The sequence below is a fragment of the Lithobates pipiens genome, unplaced genomic scaffold, assembly GCF_037356315.1.
Source record: "Lithobates pipiens isolate NorthernLeopardFrog02 unplaced genomic scaffold, aLitPip1_a1.2 Scaffold_3, whole genome shotgun sequence".
In the NCBI taxonomy this organism is placed as follows: domain Eukaryota; kingdom Metazoa; phylum Chordata; class Amphibia; order Anura; family Ranidae; genus Lithobates; species Lithobates pipiens.
In genome coordinates this window covers 252,099,208-252,122,956 of record NW_027507790.1, presented here as the reverse complement: position 1 = coordinate 252,122,956, position 23,749 = coordinate 252,099,208, and the positions used below count along the sequence as shown (strand labels likewise).

Below are 23,749 nucleotides of genomic sequence, written 5' to 3'. Positions count from 1 at the left end.
CCCATCATTGGTATCAGTGGGAGGAATAGTGCCCCATTGTTGGTGTCAGTGGGAGGAATAGTGCCCCATCAATAGTGTCAGTAGGAGGAGGAATAGTGCCCCATCATTGGTATCAGTGGGAGGTATAGTGCCCCATTGATGGTGTTAGTGGGAAGTATAGTGCCCCATTGTTGGTGTCAGCATGAGGAATAGTGCCCCATCATTGGTGTCAGTGGGAGGAAGAGTGCCCCATGGTGTCAGGTGAATGGTGCCCCATTGTTGGCATCATTGGGAGGAATTGTGCCCCATTGTTGGTATTAGTGACTTATCAGGGGAACATTCAGACTCAAAACCAATCTTTTTGTACATTTTTAGGGCATTGATTGTCAGCTGTAAATCCATCTGTGTACACTGATTGGAGATCTATAGGCATGATACTGACATTGGCTCCATCATGACAAGCTCTCTGTCTGGCCGCCAGCATGTTTGCGCATGCGCAGAACCATTTCCCTTCCATCTGTCAGTCACTCACACTCTCTATGGACGTAGAAGTGCACTCAGCACGGAGTAGGCGTGGCCTTACGTTTGATTGACACCGTCTTTCGAAGCTTCGCCTGGCTCGTCACCCTCATTGCCCCCCCCACCAGAGCAAGACACGCCCCTAAAACTCCTACTGCGTGGGAGGGGCTCAGCCCAAATACGTTCCTCCCACATCTATTGCCTTGACGTCGGCACCGAAAAGGGGCGGACCCATTACAATTGACAGGCAGACCAACCAATAGCCTTACACGGAGTAGGTCACCTACACCAATAGGTAAAACGAACGCAAAGAAATGGGCGGGGCCACGAAGTTGACAGCCCGCTAGACAAATCAAATTCCCAGTTGAGTCTGCGAGCGAGAGAATAAAGTGCATGACGTAGGCTGGACGAAAAAAAAAAGGAGGCGGTGCCGCCGGAGATCGACAGCCGTCACGACCAATCATTTTGACAAGCTGCTGTTCGCCAGCGAATCCGGTCAAAGCAGCTGGATTGACAGTGGCGCGGGCCAACCAGGTTCCCGGCTCGGTTTGCCCGCGCCAATCGGCCAGAGCGGCTGAGGCGGCGGGGCGGAGCTGCGGGCCGTGGCGAGGTTTGCGTGCGCGGCGGGGGTCTGTGAGGAGATTTGTGCGGCGGCGGTGAAGAACAATAATAATAAATAATAAAGAGGGGGAGATATCGCCGCCCGGTGCCGGTGAGCGGGGCTCTCCCCACCCCTCCAGGTGGAAGCGGGGTCTTCATAGCGTCTTCTCCCCCCCTCCTCCGTCTCCTAGGCCTTCTCCGGCCTGCAGAGGGGGAGAAAGGGTGACCGGAGGCCGCACCTCAGAGATCCCCCCCTCCGGGGACAGCGCCGGCTTCTTCCCTCATACAGGTAATCCAGGGGACTACAGGTCCCAGCATGCTCTGGGGGAGGGGGGGTCCCTGTACTGTCTGTGATAATAATCCCCCCAACCCCCACCACTGCCTGTGTTTACATTCTGCATCCCCTCCCCCACCCCGCACACCGCCAGGAGGCCTCAGATTGGATTACAGGACAGTCCCACCCCATCCCCCCCCATCACTTCCACCAGTGATTGTCAGCTCTTCTGCCCAGGACAGTCCCACCACATCCCCCACCCCATCCACTAGTGATTGTCAGCTCTTCTGCCCAGGACAGTCCCCCCCCCCCCCCCCCCCATCCCTTCCACTAGTGATTGTCAGCTCTTCTGCCCAGGACAGTCCCCACCCCATCCCTTCCACTAGTGATTGTCAGCTCTTCTGCCCAGGACAGTCCCACCCCATCCCCCCCCCCCCCCATCACTTCCACCAGTGATTGTCAGCTCTTCTGCCCAGGACAGTCCCACCACATCACTTCCACTATGATTGCCAGCTCTTCTGCCCAGGACAGTCCCACCCCATACCCAGCATCCTTTCCACTAGTGATTGTCAGCTCTTCTGCCCAGGACATTCCCCCCACCCCCCATCACTTCCACTAGTGATTGTCAGCTCTTCTGCCCAGGACAGTCCCATCACTTCCACTAGTGATTGTCAGCTCTTCTGCCCAGGACATTCCCACCCCATCCCCCCATCACTTCCACTAGTGATTGTCAGCTCTTCTGCCCAGGACAGCCCCACCACATCACGTCCACTAGTGATTGCCAGCTCTTCTGCCCAGGACAGTCCCATCACTTCCACTAGTGATTGTCAGCTCTTCTGCCCAGGACAGTCCCATCACTTCCACCAGTGATTGTCAGCTCTTCTGCCCAGGACAGCCCTACCCCAGCACTTCCACTAGTGATTGTCAGCTCTTCTGCCCAGGACAGCCCCACCACATCCCCCATCCCTTCCACTAGTGATTGTCAGCTCTTCTGCCCAGGACAGCCCTACCCCAGCACTTCCACTAGTGATTGTCAGCTCTTCTGCCCAGGACAGCCCCACCACATCCCCCATCCCTTCCACTAGTGATTGTCAGCTCTTCTGCCCAGGACATTCCCACCCCATCCCCCCATCACTTCCACTAGTGATTGTCAGCTCTTCTGCCCAGGACAGCCCCACCACATCACGTCCACTAGTGATTGCCAGCTCTTCTGCCCAGGACAGTCCCATCACTTCCACTAGTGATTGTCAGCTCTTCTGCCCAGGACAGTCCCATCACTTCCACCAGTGATTGTCAGCTCTTCTGCCCAGGACAGCCCCACCACATCCCCCATCCCTTCCACTAGTGATTGTCAGCTCTTCTGCCCAGGACAGCCCTACCCCAGCACTTCCACTAGTGATTGTCAGCTCTTCTGCCCAGGACAGCCCCACCACATCCCCCATCCCTTCCACTAGTGATTGTCAGCTCTTCTGCTCAGGACAGTCCCCCCCCATCACTTCCACTAGTGATTGTCAGCTCTTCTGCCAAGGAGAATCCCACCACATCCCCCATCCCTTCCACTAGTGATTGTCAGCTCTTCTGCCCAGGACAGTCCCCCTCCATCCCTTCCACTAGTGATTGTCAGCTCTTCTGCCCAGGACAGTCCCACCCCATCCTCCATCCCTTCCACTAATGATTGTCAGCTCTTCTGCCCAGGACAGTCCCACCACATCCCCCATCCCTTCCACTAGTGATTGTCAGCTCTTCTGCCCAGGACAGTCCCACCGCATCCTCCATCCCTTCCACAGCGGATTGTCAGCTCTTCTGCCCAGGACAGTCCCCCCCCCCCCCATCACTTCCACTAGTGATTGTCAGCTCTTCTGCCAAGGAGAATCCCACCACATCCCCCATCCCTTCCACTAGTGATTGTCAGCTCTTCTGCCCAGGACAGCCCCCCCCCATCCCTTCCACTAGTGATTGTCAGCTCTTCTGCCCAGGACAGTCCCACCCCATCCTCCATCCCTTCCACTAGTGATTGTCAGCTCTTCTGCCCAGGACAGTCCCACCACATCCTCCATCCCTTCCACTAGTGATTGTCAGCTCTTCTGCCCAGAACAGCCCCCCCCCCCATCACTTCCACAGTGGATTGTCAGCTCTTCTGCACTGAGCCATCTTGGACTAGATGTAGATTAGCTTCTCGGCCCAGTAGGGTCCCGCTAAAATCTCATCACTTGTTTAAATGCCGCATCTCTTCTGCAAAGCAGAGTTTTTCTGACTAGGTATGAACTATTAGCTCTTATGCCATTATTGGGAACCCTCCTGGGCAGGTCTCATTGTTCATTTCTGCCTGACCCCAGCTAGTCACTGAGCTCTCTTCACTAGATCTAGATTGCTATCTCTTGAGCCCAGGAGGGTTATGTCATCGGATATCTTAAGTATCTCCTACGCAGCAACAAGCTCTCCTAACCAGATCTAGATTGCAAGTTCTTCAGTCTAAGATGGTGCTCATTAACAACCCACATACTGCAATATTTCACCCCCGGTTAAGATGGCCATTGACATATATGCATTGCTAATGAATGGATTCCCCCCCCCCCCCCGTGCCTATAGGATTATGACAGCTGACCCCACTGGGTGTCAAAGTACCCAACAGCGGCTGCATCTGATTGGATGAAGCTGCTTTTTGACTGTCAATTTTCCACCAGGCTGTTCGATTTTTCGATTGAGGGATGGTGGGTGGGAGGTGAAATGTGTAGAGTGAATGGGCAGATTTAGATTGCTTTGCTCCTTTTACTAGATGTTGATTGTAAGCTCTTCAGCTTAGGAGAGTTCTGTATAGTCTCTCCTTATTGTTTCCCACTGATGGTCACTAAGCTTTCCCGGCTAGATCTAGAGTTCTTCAGCCTAAGAGGACCTCAAAACCCCTGTAATGCTTGCCGATCCTGAATTTTCACACCTGCACCCCGACTCGCTGAGCTCTCCTGACTTTGTATAGATTGTAAGCTCTTCAGCCGACAGGGTCCACCATGACTCCCTTTTCTCCCCGTCTTAATTACTGCATCCTCTCCTTCTCCAAGTTGGATTTCTGAGCCTTTCGACCGTGATCTAGGTCGCAAGCTTCTCAACCAAAGAGGGCTTCATAATCCTCCCTGGAAGTGTTTACATTCAGCATCCCTTCCCCGGGCCACAGTCGCTACGCTTTCCAATGTGCTCCAGAGAAGCTGAGCTCTGCTGACTTTGTGTAGATTCTAAGCTCTTCAGCCGATAGGTTCCAACATGACTCCCTTTTCTCCTCATCTAAATACAGGAGTGCCCAACCTTTTTGAGGAGCGAGGGCTTTTTTTTATCAACTTGGTAACCGGTCGTGGCCCACAATGAGCGTAAAGGGGGGGGGGGGGGGTGTCAGGTCTGTGTCCACTCTGCGTATGTAGAGCAGACACAGATGCAGCCCGCTCTACCTTAACCGCTTGAGATCCGCAATATAGCCGAATGACGGCTACAGCACGGACCTGCTTTGCGGGGACTGCGTCTATTGACGTTGTCCCGTGCACGAGCGGCCTGGGCGCGCTCTGTGATCAGCGAGTCTGAGACTCGCCTGATCACAGATCAGAGCAAGGGGTCGATCCCGACCCCTTACCACGTGATCAGCTTTCAGCCAATGACAGCTGATCATGTGGTCACAACAGAGCCGGTAATCGGCTATTTTTCCTCCTCGCGCTGACAGCACAAGGAGAATAAAAAAAAAGCCGATCACCGGTGGCCGTGAGAGGGACTTCAGTCCCGATCACGGCGAGCTGGAGTGAGCTCATCAGTGCCACCTAAAGATTGGATAAAAGTGCCACCTATCAGTGCCCACAATCTGCCTCAACAACAGTGCTACACCTCAGTGCCACATATCCGTGCCCATCAGTGTCATCTACCAGTGCCTGTCAGTGACGCCTATCAGTGCCCATCAGTCCCATCTATCTGTGGTACCTATCTGTGTCCATCAGTACTGCCTTAACTGTGCCTATTGGTGCCGCCTTAACTGTGCCTATCAGTGCCCACCAGTGCAGCCTATCAGTGCATTCCAATGAATGAGAAAAATTACCTGTTTGCAAAATTTTATAACAAACTATTAAACATGATTTTTTTTTTTTTTGCATTTTTTTTGTTTAGCAGAAAATAAAACCCCCAGCTGTAATTAAATACCACCAAAAGAAAGCTCTATTTGTGGGAAAAAAATGATAAAAATTTCATTTGGGTACAGTGTTGTATGGCCGAGCAATTGTCATTCTAAGTGCATCAGCGCTGAAAATTGGTCTGGGCAGGAGGGGGGTTTAAGTGCCCAGTAAGCAAGTGGTTAAGGGCCCTTCTATCCGCCCAGACAGAAGTGGACAGATCCCCCTTCCTTTTTATAATTTTTTTTTTTTTTTTCAGTAGATTGGATTGCAGATAGGTGGGTGTAAACAGAAACAAGTCCGTTTATATCTCCCGCTCTATAGAGGTGAATGGTGAGTCCGTTTGAGACCACCTGAAAAATAGACAGGCGGACCCGATTGGACCGATCATGTGAAAGGAGCCTAAGGTTGCTTTCACACTGTTGCACAGCAGTTTACCTACTCCTCAACTGACCTCAATCTTCACTTCTTCCTCAGGATTCCTGCAGCTGGCTGGGTACTGCTGGCTGGGTACTGCTGGGTACTGCTGGCTGGTACGGATGAATGGTACGGATGGGGTGGGTACTAGTAATGCTGGGGGGGAATTCTGTCTGGTACTGGTGGTTTATACTGCTGACTGGTACGGATGGTGGGTACTGCTGGCGGGTACTTCTATTGACTAGTACTGCTGGTTGGTACTGCTGTCTGTTACTGTTGATTGGTACTGCTGGCTGGTACCTGATACTGGTGGCTGCTGTCCCAGATCACGGGTTCCTGTGTCCTGACCCGCCACCCCCAAGCATAATTGTGACAGAAGCATGTAGCTGCAGTAGAGAGCAGAGCGGATGCTTCATGTCACAGGCTCGGAGTACATTTGGTATCCCTCCGCCTGTGAAGGAGCTGGCGCTATACAGGAAGCATTGGCTCCGCTTCCTCTGGCGGCGGCTCTGTTCTTCGCTCTAATGCTCAGAAATGGTGGGTCGGGAACCCACATTCTGGGCTTGCTGACCCGCCATCTCAGAGCAAGGTATGGTGGGCAACATGTGGGCCAGCAGTTGGGCACCCCTTGCCTTAATTCCTGCATCCTCTCCTTCTCCAACTTGGGTTTCTGAGCCTTCCTAGGTTGCAAGCTTCTCAACCAAGAAGGACTTCATTATCCTCCCTCGAAATGTTTACATTCAGAATCCCTTCCTCGGGTCACAGTCTCTATGGTTTTTCTAATGTGGTCCTCCAGAGTCGCTGAGCTCTCCTGACTTTGTAAGCTCTTCAGCCGACAGGTTCCAACATAATCCCCCCCCCCCCCCCCTTACTCCCTGCATCTCCCCTTCTCCGACCTGGGGGTCTCTGAGACTTCCAAGCCTGATCTAGGTTGCAAAGCTTTTCAGCTGACAAGGGTCTTCATAGTCTTCCCCTGTAATGTTTTACATTCAGCATCCCGTCAACGTTGCACTGAGCTGTTTCCAAAAAATCGATATAGCAAGCTCTTTCACCCAATTCATAATTCCTCATCCCACCATTGTTTACATCTTGCATCCCCCCCCCCCCCCCAGCTTCAACCATGTCTCTATCAGTGTAGCCTCTTCTCCAGGTTTTCTTCTTTGGTCATCTGACTCACACAAATCATTTTTTTGTTTTGCTTGTTCCCTTCCCTCTGGCTGGATGTGATGATTCCCTGACCAGGCATTTGCCTTTTTCTTAAACTTCCTTCAGCCTTCAGTCTTTTCTGATTTTTATTTATTTTTTCTTCACAGAGCTTGCACAACTAGGTCTAAATTACAAGCTCTTTTGCCAAGCGTTCTCTATCTGTGTGTAGGCTGATGGTCAATGCAGATAATGTACTAATGTGTTTTGGTATTATTTTGCATGACCTTTCGCTCGGCTCTAGATTGAATGCTGGGGGGGGGGGGTCTCACTTTACCACTGCCTGTCTGCAATGTGATGATGATCCCTTCTGTGCTCCAGTTACACTTCTGTATGCATAGCTTTTGGAGATACCGAATCTTCCTTGGTTTCACTTGATTGCAAGCTCTTCAACCTAGGAGCTGCCTTTTAGTTAGTGTGTGGGTTATTTTTCTTTTTGAGATATGCTACTTCCAATTGTTTAACATGCCAGGGAGTTGCATTTTTGCAGTAATGCTTTGTGCTGTGGTGCTCTTATTGTGTCATGTGGACTTACCTGAAGATGACCTCCCTGATGTTTGTTTTTAGGAAATGTCTGTGATATGTAAAGGATAATGACGTCTCCAAAAACTTTACATTTCCTGCCAGTGTCACGTATGTCAGTTGTGTGATTTATTGTCCTAATGGTGTTAATAATACTGTTTTTGCCAACAGTACAAAGTGACTTTCAGAGCATGTCGGTAGATTTTACATTCTCAGTTTTCATCTCCTTCAGTATTGGTGCTCTTCTATATCTCTATCATGGCTTGGAACACTGTGATTTATATAATATAGATCAGGGTTCCCGTGGAACACTAAGGTTCCTCCAGAGGTTGTTAGGGGTTCCTTGAGCAGTGAGAAATGTCCCCTCCCCCCTCAGGTAAGTTCCCACTGACACCATCTATCTGTAAGGTGGGAATTCTTCCCAATGACCACACATGTAAGGAGCATCCTTTCTACTTACCATCACACTAATGTATCAGGAGTTGTAGATGCATCATTTTTAGAAGGGGTTCCCTGCAACTGCAAAGTTATTTCAAGGGTTCCTCTGTGTTGAAAAGGTTGAGAAAGGCTGATATATATATCAGCCTATCTCTGCTGCCATTTGTGGTTCTCTTTCTAAAAAATGTTGGTCCCCACATAGATGTCATTCTAATCCAATGGCTTCAATGCTTTGAGACCCCCTCAACCCTGAAATTAGCATACTGATCAGGAAGGTTAGCACACGTCATCTATGTGTTTATGTATATACTGTGTGTTAGTGGTGCACTGAATCCGACAATTCAGGACACACTTGGCCGAAAAAAAACAAACCCAAAATGGACAGTTTAACCACTTTCAGACCGGACCATTTTGCTGGTCAATGACCAGAGGTCTTTTTACAATTTGGCACTGCGCTGCTTTAACTGGTAATTGCACGGTCATGCAGTGTTGTACCCAAACAAAATTTGCGTCCTTTTCTTCCCACAAATAGAGCTTTCTTTTGATGGTATTTGATTGCCTCTGCGATTTTTATTTTTTGCGATATAAACGTAAAAAGACCGCAAATTTTGAAAAAAAATGATATTTTCTACTTTTTGTTATTAGAAAAATCCAATAAACTCAATTTTAGTCATACATTTAGGCCAAAATGTATTCAGCCACATGTCTTTGGTAAAAAAAAAGTCAATAATTGTATATTTATTGGTTTGCGCAAAAGTTGTCACATCTACAAACTAAGGTACGTTTTCTGGAATTTACGCAGCTTTTAGTTTACGACTGCCTATCTCATTTCTTGAGGTGCTAAAATGGCAGGGCAGTACAAAACCCCCCCAAATGACCCCATTTTGGAAAGTAGACCCCCTAAGGAAATTGATAAGTGGCATGTTGAGCCCATTGAATATTTTTTTTTTTTTTGCCTCAAGTGATTGAATAATGACAAAAAAAAAAAATTTTTTTTTTTTTTTACACAAAGTTGTCACTAAATGATATATTGCTCACACATGCTATGGGCATATGTGAAATGACACCCCAAAATAAATTCTGCTGCTTCTCCTGAGTACGGGGATACCACATATGTGGGATTTTTTTGGGAGCCTAGCCGCGTACGGGGCCCCGAAAACCAAGCACCACCTTCAGGCTTTCTAAGGGCGTAAATTTTTGAGTTCACTTCTCACTACCTATTACAGTTTTGAAGGCCATAAAATGCCAAGATGGCACAAAACCCCCACAAATGACCCCATTTTAGAAAGTAGACACCCCAAGCTATTTGCTGAGAGGCATGTTGAGTCCATGGAATATTTTATATTTTGCCACAAGTTGCGGGAAAATTACAAACTTTTTATTTTATTTTTTTTCACAAAGTTGTCACTAAATGATATATTGCTCACGCATGCCATGGGCATATGTGAAATGACACCCCAAAATAAATTCTGCTGCTTCTCCTGAGTACGGGGATACCACATATGTGGGACTTTTTGGGAGCCTAGCCGCGTACGGGGCCCCGAAAACCAAGCACCGCCTTCAGGCTTTCTAAGGGCGTTACAGTTTTGAAGGCCATAAAATGCCAAGATGGCACAAACCCCCCCCCCCCCCCCCCCAAATGACCCCATTTTGGACAGTAGACACCCCTAAATTTAGGGGTACACTAGTGAGACTAGGTAATAAATGGCGGGTGCCCTGAAACTATAAAAAAAATAACTAACCAACCAGCGTCACCTGTAACAGTTATATGGTGATCACTGGTGAAAGGGTTAACTAGGGGGCAATCAGGGGGCTTTATGCGGTAGTATATGGGGGTCCCTGGCACTATAAAAAGCTGCGGCGAACCTAAATACCTACCTGCCTAACTAGCGTCACCTGTGACACTAATACAGCGATCAGAAAAACGATCGCTTATTAGGCTGGGTTCACACTGGAGCGATGCGGGAACGCCACAAATCCGCGGCGGGTTCCCGCATCGCATGCCTCCCGGCGGCAGTTCACACTGCCCTATGCGAACTGCTGGGAGTGTCAGTGAAATGTTAATGACACCCCCAGATCAGTTCGCATATCGCAGTGCGATCTGCAAACTCGGATCGCATGGTGTGAACACCCATGCGATCCGATTCTGCTGCGGGCCAAAAAAAGGGTCCCGTGCGAATTTGCGGCGGGTGCGGCGGGTGCGACACGAATTCAGCCATACTATCTGTATGGCTGAACTCGAATCGCACAGAGATTGGATGTGATTTGCACTGCAGTGCGGTGCGAATCACATTCGTTCTCATAAACCGCTGCAATGTGAACCCAGCCTTAGTGACACTGGCGACGGGGGGTGATCACGGGGTTAAACCTTTATTGGGGGGGTTAGGGGGGTACATTAGAACTAAAGGGGGCTAACCCTAACTGCCCTAACAGTTATTACAGTCACAAATGACACCAATGCAAAAAAAAAAAAAAAAATGACATTGGTGTCACTGTGACTGGGTGGCAGGGGTAATTGGGGGGGTGATCGGGGGGGTGTGAGTGTGCCTGGCATGTTCTACTGTGTAGTGTCGTGTTGGTGCAACTCACCGATCCTCTCTCCTCGGTGTCGGAACGAAAAATACCGACACGGAGGAGAGATTACATCACTTCCTCTCCTGTGTTTACATTACAGGAGAGGAAGTGATGTCACGAAGGATTTCTATTCGTCGGGAGCGATCGCGAGGGGGTGGCCATGAATGAATGGCCGCCCCCCCCTCGTCCGGGATCGCTCCCGAACGAATACCGACCGCCGCAGGCACCGGGCGGGGGCCCAATCGGGAAGGGAAGGCAGGGACGTACATGTAAGCCCTTATGCCTGCCCGTGCCATTCTGTCGACGTACATCGTCGTGCGGCGGTCGGGAAGTGGTTAAAGATGTTCTTTTTATAAAATTTCATTAATGTGGCTGGCATTGTTTTGTATTGGAGTCAATGGTACTCCATTTTTTGTATTAAAGTCAATGGGTTTTTTATTTATTTCTTTTTTTAAGTCAGTGGTACACAGCATGCCATCATCTGCTCTTTTTTATTTATTTATTTTTTAATTAATTTATTTATTCTAGCGGCAAAACGCAGACGAGCTTATTTTTGGCCAATCATTTATGGAGCATCCCTAGTGTGTGTGTATTGCCTTGAATAAGTATTCGTAACTTTTTCCATGTTGCAACCAAAAACATAAATGTACTTTATTGGGATTTTATGTGATAGACCAACACAAAGTGACATATAATGTTGAAGTCGAAGCAGATAAGGGGGGGGGGGGCAGCTTTTTTTTTTTCTTTTTTACAAATATGTGTGAAGTGTAGCGTTTATTTGTATTCACCCCCCCCCCCTTTACTCTGATACCCCTAACTAAAGTCTTGTGCGACCGATCACCTTCAGAAGTCACCTAATTTAGTAAACAGTCCATCTGCGTGTAATTTATCCTCAGTACAAATACAGCTGTTGTGTGAAGCCCTCAGAGGTTTGTTAGAGGACCTTAGTAAACAAACGGCATCATGAAGGCCAAGGAACACACCAGACCGGTCAGGGATAAAGTGGTGAGGGTTTAAAGCAGAGTTGGGTTATATAAAAAAATATCTCAAGCTTTGAACATCTGACGGAGCACTGCTTATCCGAAAATTGAGTATGGCACAACTGCAAACCTACCAAGACATGGCCATCCACCTAAACCGGGCAAGGAGAGCATTAATCAGAGAAGCAGCCAAGAGGTCCATGGGAACTCTGGAGGAGCTGCAGAGATCCACAGCTCAGGTGGGAGAATCTGTCCACAGGACAACTATTAAGGCCCGTACACACGGTCGGACTTTTTGACAACAAACATGCAAATTAGCTGTTTTGGAGCAACATCCGACTGTGTGTACGCTCCATCGGACAAACTTTTTCTGTTTTCATCGGACTTTTGTTGGCTGTGCGAACGGACAAACTTTCTGGCAACAAAAGTCCGATGGAGCAAAGTCCGACCGTGTGTACGCAAAAGCATCGGACTTTTGTACAAGGTACAAACACGCATGCTCAAAACCAATGCAAAAGATCAGACTACAATACAGAAGTTCACCAAAGGTGGCGCTGGAGTCATTGAACGTCCTCTTTTTTGAAGCGGCGTCAGTATGTTGTGACGTCACTACGTTCGTGTTTGTCAAAAAGTCCGACCGTGTGTATGCAATACAAACTTGTGAACCACGCCCTTTGTACAAAAGTCCACGGAAAAGTTTGTACAAAGTCCGACCGTGTGTATGAGGCTTTAGTCGTACACTCCACAAATCGGACTTTTTATGGAAGAGTGGCAAGAAGAAAGTCATTGTTGAAAGAAAGCCATAAGAAGTCCTCTTTGTAGTTTGCAAGAAGCCATGTGGGGGACACAGCAAACATGTGGAAGAAGGTGCTCTGGTCAGATGAGACCAAAATTGAACTTTTGGCCTGAAAGCAAAATGTTGCGTGGTGGAAAACTAACACTGCACATCACCCTGAACACACTATCCCCACTGTGAAACATGATGGTGGCAGCATCATGTTGTGGGGATGATTTTCTTTACCAGGGACAGGGAAGCTGGTCGGAGTTGATGGGAAGATGGATGGAGCCAAATACAGGGCAATCTTAGAAGAAAACCTGTTAAAGTCTGCAAAAGACTTGAGACTGGGGCAGAGGTTCCCCTTCCAGCAGGACAACGACCCCAAACATACAGCCAGAGCTACAATGGAATGGTTTAGATCAAAGCATATTCATGTGTTAAAATGGCCCAGTCACAGTCCAGACCTAAATCCAGTTGACAATCTGTGACAAGACTTGAAAATTGCTGATCACAGATGCTCTCCATCCAATCTGATAGAGCTTGAGCTATTTTGCGAAGAAAAACTGACAAATAATCAGTCTCTAGATGTGCAAAACTGGTAGAGACATCCCCAAAAAGATTTGCAGCTGTGATTGCAGAGAAAGGAGGTTCTATAAAGTATTGACTCCGGGGGGCGCTATACGAATTTTCCCCACACTTTTCACATATTTGTAAAAGATGTTGAAAACCATTTATCATTTTCCTTCCACTTCACAACTATGTGCCACTTTGTTGGTTTATCACCTAAAATCCCAATAAAATAAATTTCCAGTTTTGGTTGTAAATGTGGAAAATTTCAAAGGGTATGTATTTTTTTTTTCAAGGCACTGTGTATAGTATATCCACTTGCCGACCGCCGCACGACGATATACGTCGACAGAATGGCACGGGCAGGCATATGGGCGTATATATACGTCCCTGCCTTCCCGCGGGTGGGGGGCCCGATCGGGCCCCCCCCCGGTGTCTGCGGCGGTCGGTATTCGTTCGGGAGCGATCCGGGATGAGGGGGCGGCCATTCATTCATGGCCACCCCCTCGCGATCGCTCCCGACGAATAGAAATGCTCCGTGACATCACTTCCTCTCCTGTAATGTAAACACAGGAGAGGAAGTGATGTAATCTCTCCTCCGTGTCGGTATTTTTCCTTCCGACACCGAGGAGAGAGGATCGGTGAGTTGCACCAACACGACACTACACAGTAGATCATGCCAGACGCACACACACCCCCCGATCACCCCCCCAATTACCCCTGCCCCCCAGTCAGTGACACCAATGTCATATTATTTTTTTTTATTTTTTTGCATTGGTGTCATTTGTGACTGTAATAACTGTTAGGGCAGTTAGGGTTAGCCCCCTTTTGGTTCTAATGTACCCCCCTAACCCCCCCAATAAAGGTTTAACCCCGTGATCACCCCCCGTCGCCAGTGTCACTAAGGCTGGGTTCACATTGCAGCGGTTTATGAGAACGAATGTGATTCGCACTGCACTGCAGTGCAAATCACATCCGATCTCTGTGCGATTCGAGTTCAGCCATACAGATAGTATGGCTGAATTTGCGTCGCACCCGCCGCAAATTCGCACGGGACCCTTTTTTTGGTCCGCAGCAGAATCGGATCGCATGGGTGTTCACACCATGCAATCCGAGTTTGCAGATCGCACTGCGATATGCGAACTGATCTGGGGGTGTCATTAACATTTCACTGACACTCCCAGCAGTTCGCATAGGGCAGTGTGAACTGCCGCCGGGAGGCATGCGATGCGGGAACCCGCCGCGGATTCGTGGCGTTCCCGCATCGCTCCAGTGTGAACCCAGCCTAATAAGCGATCATTTTTCTGATCACTGTATTAGTCTCACAGGTGACGCTTGTTAGGCAGGTAGGTATTTAGGTTCGCCGCAGCTTTTTATAGCGCCAGGGACCCCCATATACTACCGCATAAAGCCCCCTGATTGCCCCCTAGTTAACCCTTTCACCAGTGATCACCATATAACTGTTACAGGTGACGCTGGTTAGTTAGTTATTTTTTTATAGTTTCAGGGCACCCGCCATTTATTACCTAGTCTCACTAGTGTACCCCTAAATTTAGGGGTGTCTACTTTCCAAAATGGGGTCATTTGGGGGGGGTTTGTGCCATCTTGGCATTTTATGGCCTTCAAAACTGTAACGCCCTTAGAAAGCCTGAAGGCGGTGCTTGGTTTTCGGGGCCCCGTACGCGGCTAGGCTCCCAAAAAGTCCCACATATGTGGTATCCCCGTACTCAGGAGAAGCAGCAGAATTTATTTTGGGGTGTCATTTCACATATGCCCATGGCATGCGTGAGCAATATATCATTTAGTGACAACTTTGTGAAAAAAAAATAAAAAAATAAAAGTTTGTAATTTTCCCGCAACTTGTGGCAAAATATAAAATATTCCATGGACTCAACATGCCTCTCAGCAAATAGTTTGGGGTGTCTACTTTCTAAAATGGGGTCATTTGTGGGGGTTTTGTGCCATCTTGGCATTTTATGGCCTTCAAAACTGTAATAGGTAGTGAGGAGTGAAGTCAAATATTTACGCCCTTAGAAAACCTGAAGGCGGTTCTTGGCTTTCGGGGCCCCGTACGCGGCTAGGCTCCCAAAAAATCCCACACGTGTGATATCCCCGTACTCAGGAGAAGCAGCAGAATTTATTTTGGGGTGTCATTTCACATATGCCCATAGCATGTGTGAGCAATATATCATTTAGTGACAACTTTGTGTAAAAAAAAAAAAAAATTTTTTTTTTTGTCATTATTCAATCGCTTGAGGCAAAAAAATAAAATATTCAATGGGCTCAACATGCCTCTTATCAATTTCCTTAGGGGGTCTACTTTCCAAAATGGGGTCATTTGGGGGGGTTTTGTACTGCCCTGCCATTTTAGCACCTCAAGAAATGAGATAGGCAGTCGTAAACTAAAAGCTGCGTAAATTCCAGAAAACGTACCTTAGTTTGTAGATGTGACAACTTTTGCGCAAACCAATAAATATACAATTATTGACTTTTTTTTTACCAAAGACATGTGGCTGAATACATTTTGGCCTAAATGTATGACTAAAATTGAGTTTATTGGATTTTTCTAATAACAAAAAGTAGAAAATATCATTTTTTTTCAAAATTTGCGGTCTTTTTACGTTTATATCGCAAAAAATAAAAATCGCAGAGGCAATCAAATACCATCAAAAGAAAGCTCTATTTGTGGGAAGAAAAGGACGCAAATTTTGTTTGGGTACAACATTGCATGACCGCGCAATTACCAGTTAAAGCAGCGCAGTGCCAAATTGTAAAAAGACCTCTGGTCATTGACCAGCAAAATGGTCCGGTCTGAAAGTGGATATACACTATATTAGCAAAAGTATTGGGACGCCTGCCTTTACACACACATGAACTTTAATGACACCCCAGTCTTAGTCCGTAGGGTTCAGTATTGAGTTGGCCCACCTGTTGCAGCTATAACAGCTTCAACTCTTCTGGGAAGGCCATCCACAAGATTTAGGAGTGTGTCTATGGGAATGTTTGACCATTCTTCCAGAAGCACATTTGTGAGGTCAGGCACTGATGTTGGACAAGAAGGCCTGGCTCACAATCTCCACACTAATTCATCCCAGAGGTGTTCTTTCGGGTTTATGTCAGGACTCTGTGCAGGCCAGTCAAGTTCCTCCACCCCAAGCTCGCTCATCCATGTCTCATCCTCGCTCATCCGGGCTACTTTCACACTGCGACTATGTTAACGGTATCGCACCGCTCGTTTTAGCTTTACCGTTGTTTTAGCAGCGCTTTTTGACCGCTAGCGGGGCGTTGAGGGTTGAAACCACCAATTTTGCAGCGCTTCCGAAGTGCTGCCCATGCATTTTAATGGGTGGTTTAGGAGCGCTGTATAGAGGTGCTATTTCTAGCGCTAAAATGCCTGAAAACCACTTTCAGTGTGAAAGCAGCCTAAGGGTAAAACAAATACCCAAACACAATTTTGCAACTTTGACATGCGTTAGTAAAACCGTATATATCATCACAACCACTTGCTACATCCAAGTGGCTTATACCTTGTTCTTTTCAGGACAAACTAGGCTTTCATTTGGTGTTAAATGGAAATGGATATCTCCTGATTTTTTTTTTTTTTTTCTTTTTTTTTTCTTGTTCCTACTATAACCTACCACCAAAGAACAACCTAAAATACGTTCTCCTGCTGCTGGTGATGGCAGTGATACTACATGTGTGTATGTTAGTTATTGTTTTATACCTGTAGTACAGCCCAGTAATAATAGTGCGCTTTTTATAAAAAAAATTCTCCCAGCGCAAAAACAGATACGTGTATATGTATCCCCATGGAAAAAAGCTTAGTCCAGCGAGGCTGCATATGAAGGTGTGAAGGGGTTAATCTGGCCATAGACAGCAGGAGGCGGGGCCAAAAGACTGTTTAAAAAAAAAAAATGTATAAATAAAAAAAGAAATAAAAATAACAAGAACAAGGTTTTTCAAAGTTATTGTTGGGGGTCAAATGTCAATCATTTTTTTTTTTTTTTGTTGTTTAATTAGAATTAAATTTGAAAGGGTATCAATGTCGATGAATTTTAAGTAGGATAAAGAAAAAATGCAAAATGCGCACTATTAATACTGAGCTGTACTACGAATACAAACAACAACTAACATACACATGTGATATCGAATTTACAGCTACTTTAAAAAAAAAAAAAAAAAAATATATATATATATATATATAATTATGCTCAAAAAAACTGTCCCAAAACAGTTTTTAAAAATCTTAGTTAAATTTTTTTTTTTTTTGTTTTGGGCCAGTTTTTTTGCTTGATAATTAAAAAAAAAAGAAAATAATCTGGAGCTATCTGTTACCATTTACCATGAAATTAATGCCCAATTTGTCCTGGAATAGAACAAGGTTTAATCCACCTGGATGCACAAAGTAGTTGTGGTGATATGTATAGTTTCACTAACGCATGTCAAAGTTGCAGAATTGTGCTTGGGCATGAACATATATTTGTTTTTCCCTGGGAAGGGGATAAACGCCAAAAGTGCATCAAAAACCCATCAGTGTGAAAGGGCACTTTGGCTGTTTTGTAGAATCCCTTCCTGAGGCTAGATTGCGAGCTCTGCAGTATATTGGGGTCCTGTATTGCAGGTGTTGTGTATATCGCTGGTTAGTGAGGAGAGATGGGCCCTAACACCCTCTGCAGTGTTTACATCCCCCCCCCCTTCCCTCCCCTCCCCTCCCCTCCCCTCCCCCTGCTCCTGGGCTGGGGAACTTATTGGCAGTAAATGATCTAGTCTCAATCAATGCGTCTGTACTACTTGTTCTCTAAATGATTTATTTTTTCTTATTTTTTTTTTTTTATAATGAGAATGAAGCTTGTGTCTCCAGGGTGACCACTCCGGCGAATTTACTGTTTAACCACTTCACCCCCCCCCCGAAAGGATTTACCCACTTCCTGACCGGGACATTTTTTTTCTCGCGATACGGCACTGCGTTAATTTAACTGACAATTGTGTGGTCGTTTGACGCTGTACCCAAATAAAATTTATGTCACTTTTTTTTCCTCCACAAATAGAGCTTTCTTTTTGGTGGTATTTGGTCATATATGCATTTTAGTTATTTGCTATAAACAAAAAAAGATTGACCATTTTGAAAAAAATATATATATATTTATTATTTTTTTTTTTTTTTACTTTCTGCTATAAAAATCTACCCAATTAAAAAATTTAAAAATCTTATTTCTTCATCAAAGTAAAAAAAAAAAAACACAGAACCTCCAATAAGCGTTTATTGATTGGTTTGGCGCAAACGTTATAGCGTCTACAAACTATGGGATAGATTTATGCTATTTTTACTAGTAATGGTGATGATCAGCGATATTAATTAAATTTTTTTTTTTTTGCACTGTTGTACTGACACTGGCAGGGAAGGGATTAACGCCAGGGGCGGTCAAAGGGTTAACCAAGTTTTCCCTCAGTATGTTTACTAATTGTATGGGGCATGGGCTGCCTGGGACAACACAGATCTGTCTTCCTGCATAGCAGAAGTGAAAAGGGTTCCTCAGAGGGTGCTGGGACTTTAAACAGGCCATACACAGTGATTCAAATATAAAAGTACAAATTTTATTGAAACATACATTACAAATGAGGGATAAAAATTAAACACATGATGGGGGAGAATAGCATGAAACCAGCTACTGGATCGCCTAAATCGACTGTCGGGAGGACAGGGAGATACCTACGCGTTTCAGCATATAAAATGAAAGTCTTGTTCAGGGACAATAGGCCAATGAATGCCAATGACATTATTATTATTATTATTATTATTATTATTATTCAGGATTTATATAGCGCCAACAGTTTGCGCAGAGCGTAGCCTTAAAGTGGTTGTAACCCCTTACAACCAACTTTGACCTACAGGTAAGCCTAGATTAAGGCTTACCTTTAGGTCCAAGAAATATCTCCTAAACCGTATATATATTTACCCAAAGACAGCCATTGACAGCGGAGCACTGGGCAGGTCGCAGATCGCGGCGAGTGACGTCATCGCAGCTCACAGCGCCAGAGCCGCGAGACCCGCAAGTCGCTCCGGGAGACATGGCAGCGGCAAAGAGGAAGACGGAGGACCGCTTCGTTCTCAGGTAAGTTATTCATAATGAGCTAGTATGCTATGCATACTAGCTCATTATGCCTTTGCCTTACAGGGTGCGTTTAAAAAAAAATAATAATAATTTGCCTTTACTAACTCTTTTAATCTATAATTGTAAAAATCATGGACATGAACAGAATACCGAAAAATTCATACAATGATCATGTATAAACAAAATATTTAAAAACAAAAAGAAAAGATAAAGAAGTAAGGGCTAAACACACTGACCCCATGTGTTAGGGTCCGTTCACACAGGGGCAACACGACTTTCAACGTGACTTTTGGAGGCAACTTGGACGCAACTTGGACACGACCTGAACACGACTTGGGGCGACTTACAACACGACTTTAAGTCGCCCCAGGCCAGGCGACTTTTGCCGCGGCCAATCAGAGAATGAGCTCTCAAGAAGGAACTCCACGCCAAATTATGAAACAAAATTGGCGTGGGTTCCCCCTCCGAGAGCATACCAGGCCCTTAGGTCTGGTATGGATTCCAAGGGGAACTCCCTACGCCGAAAAAACGGCGTGGGGATCCCCCCCAGATTCATACCAGACCCTTATCCGAGCACGCTACCCGGCCGGCCAGGAAAGGGGGTGGGGACGAGCGTGCCCCCCCCCCTCCTGAGCCATACCGGGCCACGTGCCCTCAAAATGGGGGGGTGCCCCCCCACCCCAAAGCACCTTGTCCCCATGTTGATGAGGACAAGGGCCTCTTCCCGACAACCCTGGCCGTTGGTTGTCGGGGTCTGCGGGCGGGGGGCTTATCGGAATCCGGGAGCCCCCTTTAATAAGGGGGCCCCCCCGGATACCGGCCCCCCCACCCTATGTGAATGAGTATGGGGTACAATGTACCCCTACCCATTCACCTGTGAAAAAAAGTACAAAAAAACACAACACACAAGATAAAATAGTTTATTGCACAGCTCCGGGGGTCTTCCGTCTTCGGGGGTCTTCTCGCCGGACTCCTCCGCTATCTTCTTGTAGCTCTTTTACTAGCGGAGGAGCCCGGCTTTCTTCCTCGCCGCCGCCCTCTTCTTCCGACTTCGGGGGTCTTGTCCCTCTCTTCGGTTCTTCTGCCGGGCCACCGCGCCTTCTTATAGCTCTTTTACAGGCGGTGGCCCGGTCTTCTGTCGCCCCCGCCCTTTATTTTATACATGATCATTTGTATGAATTTCCTGGTATTCTGTTCATGATTGTGCGTATTTTACAATTATAGATTATCACTTCAAAAATAAGATTGTAACGATTCGTCTTGAGATCTCCGCTCTACAGACATCTCCCTCACCTTACACTCCTTGTCCTCTTGCACAATCAATACTTCCCTCATTTAACCCAGCTACTATAGAGGAAGTCACTAAACTTTTTTTCTAATGCCCACCTAACCTCCTGCCCCCTGGACCCAGTTCCTTCTCAAATACTACGGTCACCATCTGACTCAATCCTATACTCCTTAACTCGTATCGTCAACGTCTCGCTCTCTACTGGCATCTTTCCCAACCCTCCTAAAACATGCACAAGTCACTCCCATACCAAAAAAAGGCCTAGGACCCCACCAATCTTAACAACTCGAGACCCATCTCTTTACTCCCTTTTGCCTCCAAACTCCTTGAACGTTTAGTCTTCAACCGATTGAGCGACCATCTCATTGAGAATAACCGTCTGAATCCCCCCCCCCCCCCCACAGCACTCCACAGAAACTGCCCTTCTAAAACTCACAAATTACTTACTAAAAGCTAAAACTAATGGTCATTATTCCATACTCTTACTCCTGGACCTTTCTGCTGCCCTTGATACAGTTGACCACCCCCTCCTCCTCAAAAAAAACCTCAATTTGCTTGGTCTCCATGGCTGCACTCTCCTTTGGTTTGAATCTTACCCATCTCATCGCACCTTCAGTGTCTTTGACAACTCCGCTTCCTTTTCTCCAACTCCCCTTTCCGTTGGGGTCCCCCAAGGTTCTGTCCTTGGACCTCTACTGTTCTCAATCTACACGTCCTCCCTGGGTCAGCTGATAGCCTCCCATGGCTTTCACTACCATTTATATGCTGATGACACCCAAATCTATCTCTCTGCCCCTCAGCTCACCCCATCAATCTCCTCACACATCACTGATCTACTAACAGACATATCAGCCTGGATGTCACACCACTTCCTCAAACTTAATCTATGTAAAACTGAGCTCTTAATATTTCCTCCCCCACGTGACCCTTCCCCTGACTTCTCTGTCAAGATCAATGGCACATCTATTAGTCTATTCCCACATGCCAGGGTGCTAGGGGTAACCTTAGACTCTGAACTGTCCTTTCAGGCCCACATCCAATCCCTGTCCAAATCATGCCACCTCAACATCCACAACATTTCCAGAATACGCCCCTTTTTAACCAATGAGGCCACCAAGCTTCTAATTCACTCCCTGGTCATCTCTCTCAACTACTACAACTCCCTCCTCATTGGATTACCTTTACATAGACTATCCCCCCTTCAGTACATAATGAATGCCGCTGCCAGACACATCCACCTTACCAACCATTCAGTGTCCTCCACTCCTCTCTGCCAATCCCTCCACTGGCTTCCACTCACCCAACTAATTAGGGCTGAAACAACTAATTGATTAATCGATTGAGATTAATTTGCCAGTAACCTAATGAGGTTAAAAAAAATTAAAATTAGCCCTTTATAGTACAAAAAGAGCAAATAATCGCTACTGTAAATATTACTTTCACTGTTCTACAGTAAAAAAATGAACCCCTCATAGTAGTGATTATCTGCTTTTTTTATTTATTTATTTTTATTTATTTTTTTTCCTACTATAAAGAGCTAATTTTTTTTTTTTTTTTAACCCCCATTATGTTACTAAACATCTTATGCCTTGTACAGACGGTCGGACATTCCGACAACAAAATCCGTCTGATTTTTTTTATTTTTTTTTTCCCGATGGCTTTTGTCCTGAACTGGTGTTGCATACACACGGTCGGACAAAGTTGTCGGAAAATTCAATTGTTTGGAACGTGATGATGTTTGTTCGTTACGACTGGACTTTTCTGTCGGAATTTCCGACCGTGTGTACAGGGCATTAGATCTGGTTCACATCTGTGTTTATTGGTGCTTTTTGCAGAAATGCACTACAGTTCATTTACATGGTTTCCTATGGGACATGTTCACATGTAAAAAGGGTCAGGGAATTTTAATGCAAAATGGTGCTTTATTGGTTCAATATACTTCAATGGAGAAGCTGCAGAAAAGCATGTAATGCGTTTTTTTTAATCTGCCCAAAAAAAATGCAAATTGCAGTAAAATCACGTGCGAAAAAAACAAAAAAACGTACAGCAAAAAGCACTGCAGAAACGGATCAAAAGCAAACTGCATAGGTGTGTGTTTGTTTTTATTTTTTTTAAAGGCTATTAACCGATTAATCGAAACAATAATCAGCCAACTAATCAATCATGAAAATAATCGTTGGTTGCAGCCCTACAACTAATACAATTCAAAGTACTAACAGTAAGTTACAAAGCCATCCATAACTCTGCCCCCAGCTACATCACTGACCTAGTCCCAAAATGCCAACCAAGCTGCTCTCTTTGGTCATCCCAAGACCTCCTGCTATCTAGCTCCCTCGTCACCTCCTCCCATGCTCGCCTCCAGAGCTCCTTTGGAACTCCCTACCCCAATTTGTCAGACTGTCCCCTAATTTATCCATCTTTAGCCAATCCCTGAAAACCCTTCTCTTCAAATAAGTCTGTCCTGCTTCTAACACTGTTTTACTTCCTCCATCAGCTCATCCCCCCACAGCTATTACCTTTTGTATCAATTGACCCTTCCATTTTAGATTGTAAGCTCAAATAAGCAGGGCCCTCTGATTCCTCTTGTACCTAACTGTAATGTCTGCCCACATGTTGTAAAGCACTGTGCAAACTGTTGGCGCTATATAAAACCTGTATAATAGATTAAGGCTATGTCATTGGAATTCATTGGCCTCTTGTTCCTGAAGAAGACTCTCATTTTATATATTGAAACGCGTTGGACTCTTCCCGACAGTTGATTTAGGCCATCCAGTAGCTGGTTTCATGCTGTTCTCATTATGTGTTTCATTTTATCCCTTTTTTGTTCTCATTTGTAATCCATGTTTCAATAAATCTGTACTTTTTATAGTTTTAATCACTGTGTATGGCCTGTTTAACCACTTAAGGACTGAGCTTCTTTCGGAGATGTGTTAAGTTAAAAGCTAGAAAACTACTTTGAACCCCCAAACATTATACATTTTTAACACCCTAAAGAATAAAATGGCGATCGTTGTAATACTTTGTCGCACCTTATTTGTGCAGCGGTCTTACAAGTGCACTTTTTTGAGGAAAAAATACACATTTTTTTTATTATTAAAATAAGACAACAGTAAGGCTCGGTTCACACAGGGGGCGACGCGAGGCGACACGACTTGCCGTGCCGCGACCTGACAAGTCGCCCCCGTTCTGTACTACGGAACCGTTCTAAGAGGAGCGACTCGAGTCGCTCCGACTTAGAAAAAAGGTTCCTGTACTACTTTTGGGCGACCTCGGGCGTCTTGCATTGACTTCTATACAGAAGTCATTTGCAAGTCGCCGCTGAGGTCGCAGCAGGTCGTTGCGCGGCAAGTCGTGTCGC

General features: G+C 46.1%; 1 protein-coding gene across 2 annotated transcripts in view; it reads left to right on the top strand.

Moving 5' to 3' along the window:
* The first annotated feature begins 1,087 nt into the window (after positions 1-1,087).
* Positions 1,088-23,749, top strand: part of SMAD2 (SMAD family member 2) — a 120,325-nt gene continuing 97,663 nt past the window's right edge. For both annotated transcript variants that reach the window (XM_077463038.1, XM_077463037.1), the window contains exon 1: positions 1,088-1,387. The gene's annotated coding sequence lies outside the window, so the exon portion shown is untranslated. The remainder of the gene's footprint in view (positions 1,388-23,749) is intronic.